This window comes from Ammospiza nelsoni, chromosome 5, assembly GCF_027579445.1.
Source record: "Ammospiza nelsoni isolate bAmmNel1 chromosome 5, bAmmNel1.pri, whole genome shotgun sequence".
Lineage (NCBI taxonomy): Eukaryota > Metazoa > Chordata > Aves > Passeriformes > Passerellidae > Ammospiza > Ammospiza nelsoni.
This window is the reverse complement of record NC_080637.1, coordinates 18,661,793-18,667,841: the sequence shown is the minus strand read 5'-3', so window position 1 is coordinate 18,667,841 and position 6,049 is coordinate 18,661,793.

The window sequence follows — 6,049 nt, the reverse complement described above, 5'->3', positions numbered from 1 at the left end:
GGGTGGCTGTTGTTGCCCAGGCTTCCTTGGCCTGAGCAGATCTGGCAAAAGCAACCTGCAGAACTTGTTGGTCCAGTCTCTGGCCGCTCTTGAAATTTAAATCATTCAAGTATTATCTATTTGACTTGTCTTTGGAAGAAAACCTAGCTTCCTCCAGAGCCAGTTTGAACATCAAACAATTCACTAGAGACAGAAGGAAATACATGTGCAAATCGCTGCACATTTGGAACCACACAAAGGCAAACTTTTAAGGATGTAGGTAGGCCTTCATGTTAAGGCTAATCATTTACTTCATGTAACTCCCCCACACTGGCATCCACAACTCAAGAACCCAAACTAAAATTTATCCTGCCCAGGTGAATACAAATGTCTGTGTGGTTGCTCCAGCTTTCCAAATCCCTGGCTGTCAGAATCTCTGCAGGAACTTGCTTCTATCACCTACAGAGAAAAAACCTAGGGCCACTGTGCTTGCAGAACAGGCATCTCAAGCTGTTGTCTGAAGTAGCACTGAAGATGTACACATGAGGCATTTGAAGAGTTTCATCTTGCTGAATTTCATACTCACACCATAGAATCCTTCCACAGACTTTGGTGTGTGTGCTACCTGTGGGACTTAAACCAGTGATGGTGTTCAGCTGTGGAGCTCAGGTCTACTACTGTTCACAGCCTCATCACCATGGAAATAGAAGCAATCAGCTCAAACTGGGCTTTTACTCTGTTTAGAGAAAGATAAAATACATACAAGGAAACGGGAAAGAGATACTGGATTGCAGTTTTGAAGAGTGTCTGAAGTTTATTTGTGTCCTGTTACATCTTGTACCTCCATCTGTGGTTATTGAGAGTGCTTAGTTTGAAAATCTGTAACTTAGGATTTGTAGCTAAAAGGGCTAGGTTGTGACCCAGGCAGTGCATGGAGCAGCACAGCACCTGTGGCTGTATGACCTCTGTAACAGCATGTATCACGGCAGGTGTAAGTTGGAAGAGGTTCTTCACCCAAAGGGTGGCTGGGCACTGAACAGGCTCCCCAGGGAACTGGTCACAGCACCAAGACTGACAGAGCTCAAGGAGTGTTTGGACAGCACTCTCACACACATGGTGTGTCTCTTGCAGATGTCCTGTGCAGGACCAGGAGTGAACTTTGATGATCCTTGTGTGTCCTTTCCAACTCATGTATTCCTTCCTAGCTATGATTCTATGGGTAACTGCCTCAGACACAGGCCATGAATATCATGGTGGCCCTCACTTGGAATAAGCAGGGGCAGCTGGCAAACTGGGATGAAGATTACTGCAGTTTTCCCCTAAAGGCTGCTTGAATAAAACAAGCAATCTTTGGAACAGAAACTAAACCCTCTCTCCTTAAATTAATTTTCTTGTCTCCAACATCTCTTGTGTTGCCTTTCTTTAGCTCCACAAGAACAACAGAGCTTATTTTCTCCTTTCATATAAATTAATATTCAGAGTACTTGCATGGAAGAAAAAAGTGAGTTTAAGTTTCCTTAAATACAACAAGGCAAAAAGGAAGTCTCCTGCTCCTTCTACAAACTTGGAATTGAGGTAGTACATGTTCTGCATTTGGGGGACATAGGAGGAAGCATCAGGTTAGAGAATGAATGGGGCAGGTAGGAGGACAGTGACTGAACACTTGGGATTTTTGAAGGGACTTTAAAGTAATAAATTTCTCATGCTTATTTAACTTCTTAAAAGAAAAATACCTTTTGACTTGACTGATTACAATAAAGTTCAGCTTTTCTTAACAAAAACAGAAATAAGGTGAGCATGTTGAATTAACTGAAGGTTGAATTAACCTGAATAAAACATGAAGACAGATAGTACAGTTAATCTAGAATGCTGATATACAATGAGATTTATTTCAGAGTGTCTTGTTTAAACTCCCCCCGGGGTCAAATGTTGTGTAGCATCATACATTGCTCTTTAAGTTTGACTTAATTTCTTGGAAGCAATGCTTGTTCCTGTAAAAAGTCCAACAGATTATTTGGACAAAAATATGTCACCATGCCATTTCACTTGAAGAAGGTGAATAATCAGTATCTTACAGCCTGAGATGTAGGACATTCTTGTTATAAAACTAAATAAAGTAATTGCATGAAAAAAATGTTGTGGAATTTGCCAATAGAGGACATTTCTGGAAGCTGAAAGTAAAAGCTGCTTCAAAATAAAGGTGAACAGATGACTTGCACCAAGAATCAAAATAACTAAAGATCAAGGAACAACTTACAGTTCACAAAGTCTCTAATATCAAGAGCTGAAAAAAATCAGACTATATTGATCTTACACCTGCCCTAAGTACTTGCTATGGGTCTTCTCTCTTGATCTAAATTGGGGTGAGGAGACATGGAGAATGGTTGTATTGGATCTGACATCAAATACATTTATGTGCTACAACTGAGGGAAAAACAGAGCACATCTCAGGTTGTAACCTTGTTCAGCCATCAGAACACAACCTCAATGCAATCTGTTTGTGCAGTGCATTCTGAAACACTGAGCACACTCCTTTTTCTTGCTCCCTGGCCGTTTCACACATCCCCTTAGTGAGACAGGTTACACATTCAGAACAAAGCATGAGATTGTGCTGCAGCTCCTGCAGTTACAGTTGTTCCAGGACCATTCTTATTTTCCTGGATATTTCTAGTTCTTCTAATGTTAAGAAACTTGGAAATGGATATAAGTTCTTAGCATTGGTTTGCTGTATCAATTTCAATGCAAGAGAGAGTGTTTCCCTTGCATCTGACAGGATTTAGTAACTTACACAGAAATTCCAGAAATCATAGCCTAATGTTGCTTGCCTTTACTACATGTGCTCAGACTTACATACTCCCATTCTAGCACCACCCTCAAAGAGCATTCCTTCGTAGCATTCAAAGGCTCCTTTTTGTACACGTGACTTCACTTTCTGTTTACAAGAAAAGAAGAAAACTTTTCATCAAGCTGAGCTTATCATTGATGTAAGCAAGAGTGTTTAGCCACAACTGTCTCAGTGAGCTGCTTACATAATTAGTCTCAACTATGCCAAAACTAATGTTAAGAGGCTGTTAAACAGTGAGACATGAAATGCATCACTATCTGCTTAACACATGACACCAAAGATTAAAAGGATATTTGCAAAAAGTCCTTATGCTAAATAACAAATATCTCTACAAAGGTTTTCTTCATTTCCTATTTATATATGTAGGATTTCAAAGTGTAACTGGTCCATTTTGTATGCAGCTACTTATTTTAGATCAGCTCTTTAGATAACCATAAGCAACTACAACTACTTTTTGGTTGCTGATTTCAGACCTTTATGATAGAAAGGGAAGCTAGTGTTTCTTTTGAAATTCTACATCTTACTGTTATAGGCAGTCTTTCACCAATTCTGCTTTATTTCAGCTACAGCTGCCCGTGGTTCTGTACCAAGGCTTCATCTGTCAGTTTGTGCCAAGTATAAGGTAAAAATGCTGCCTGAAATGGAGTCCACCTTCTCCTTTAAAACTGCCAACTTAGGAAGCTGGAAGAAGGCATTAGTTCATAGATTAAATAAAAGAGTCGGGGACAGCTTAAGCAAAGATCCAGTCCTTAGAACCCAAGTTGATACCTGAGTCGGGGACATCACCCTGGTTACTGTTTCTGGTTGGCATACTCATTTTATGAAATCACTTTTGGGTCAGCTTTGCAATAAAACTGGGAAGGTAAAGAATCACTGTTTCTTGTTGCTAAGAATAAAGTAAAAGATGAATATGTTTGTGTAACAGTAAAATGCTTAGTTTATAAAATCTAAGTAATCTAAAACTAGAAAGTGTAATTTGTTAATTGTATATTATATATATGTGTGTGTCTGTGTGTATTTAGTTTTCCTATGTTTGGAGGTAATGAAATGAAAATTTAATATGGTCAGGTCTGAATAATGGCAGGAAAAAAAAGCTACTTTAAAGGAGAAATCTCAAAAACTGTAAACACCTACTCTGAGCTGTCATCAATTCAATCAATTACATCCTTACGCTGGTCTTGACACTGCTCTAGTTGAGCTTTCAGTTCTTCATAAATTCAGAAGCTGATTTTGGGAAGCAAGGGGTTTTGGTAGTAAATGCTCACTGACTAAATTCTGCAAACATGTTTTCTTCCCTTGGACTTGGTGAGCAGGGAAAGAGGCCCCATATAAAAAGAAGCAAACACGGGGGAAGCATTATCTCAGGTTTCTGAAGCATAATGTACATCTCAATAGATACTTTCCATTATAAACCCTTCACAAGACCTGAGTTCTTTGAAAAGGCTGTTGCAGATCTCAACTTCTTCCCCTTCTGACCTTTATTACTACAAACTATTTTTTGTGTATAGTTGCCACACCTGCCTACTTTTAAAAGGAGCAAAAGCTTTAAGATTTTTATGATGACCAAGTATCATCTACACTTTACTTTCTATGCTAACACTGAAAAAAAGTCTGCTTACTAAATTTATTTCTGAAGTTGCTAATGTACTGAAAGTATCTGTTTAAGTATCACTGTGGCAGGGTCACCATGTTATGCATCAGAGAACTGTCTGCTGCCACAGGGATTGGTGCAGCACAATCTCAGGTTGATGAGAACTCCCACTATTTACAGCTTTGTCAGTCTAAGGGTAAGCACTGTAAAAATTGCTTTTTACAATTTTTAAAATTTTGGGGGGGGTCTTCTCTATTACAAATACGAGAAGGGTTGTAAAACCCTAAAATTTTAACAATCACTGAGAATTTACATTAAAAATAATAAGGCAAACCCAACATAAAACACAGTCACTCAACAACTTACCTCAAGCTTCAATGAAAGCTTTCAGCCCTTCTTTTGGAACCATTCTTTTCTGACAGGCAGCAATGCCTGATCTGAAGGACATGCTCCTGTAACTCCTATAGAAGGATCAAGGCTTACAACTGAAAACAGCAGCTTTATGTTCTCAGTTTCCCTTATTTTTATTTAAGAATTAAGTGCTTCAATTTTAAGGTCTTTTGGGCCTGCATATTATCTTAAAAAATTCTAACATAAATCTTTAATTCATTCTTACCAAGCTGACACTGAAACAGTGTGGTCTTAGGAACTAAGCCCTTTAAAAATCCAAATGAAACCAAAATGAAATAGGGAAATCACAGGTATAAATAGCCTAACTTGATGAAATTTTACTTTTAAAAATAGTGACTCGTTCTTGTGTTCTCAGGATGTTTTGACAAAAAGCATGACTATACAATTAATTATCTGTATGACTAAGAAGCCGATTTTGGACTACAAAATGCCATCAGTACAACTCTCCACACAGGGAGTTTGACAGGAGCTACAGCAAAGACTGCCTTCAGAGGAGCCAAGATTCTTGAGTCCAGAGAGCTGATTTTCAGGTGAGCTTGTTCACTGCCAGCATTCTCCTGGTTTGATGTGACTCCACAATGCTTCAAGTCATAGCCTGTATTTATGTTCAAGCCTTGAGTGAAAATTGTATCACTTGTTTATAAAGAAAAATGGTTTTTTATCCTCTCTCTTCTCCACTGGAGAGATTAAAAATCTCCTCTACACGGGTCAAGGTCATATTCACAGTTAAAATGTAGGAGGAAAAAACTGAGATAATAATTAACCAGTAACCATTTAAACATGTTTCCCAATATGCTGCTTCAAACTCACCTACTTCTAGCTACATATAAACTAGACCAAATTGTTTTATTACTGCAGGAAAAATGTGTGCTGTTCTCATTTAACTCTAGAAGAACAAAGAGATGCTGGCTGTTGATAGAAGTAAACATTATCTTTTAAAATACTGCAGGGAAAAAAGCAGTATTAGTCTTTCCCAAGTGCACTACATAGTCATTTACTTAAATTGTATAGATATAAACATAACATGATGGAATAACACTTGAAATACCTGAAACTGTAAAATGTTTAGAGAAACAACACATGGAAACCAGAGCCACTTGGGAAGTAATTGAACCAATGTTCCTGAAGTTAAAACAGTTTTGGAAAATGAAAAGAAGCAGAATCCAGGCTCAAGTCCAAAGAGCTGAATGGAAAACCTGTCTTTTCAAATAGCTTGTTCTGTG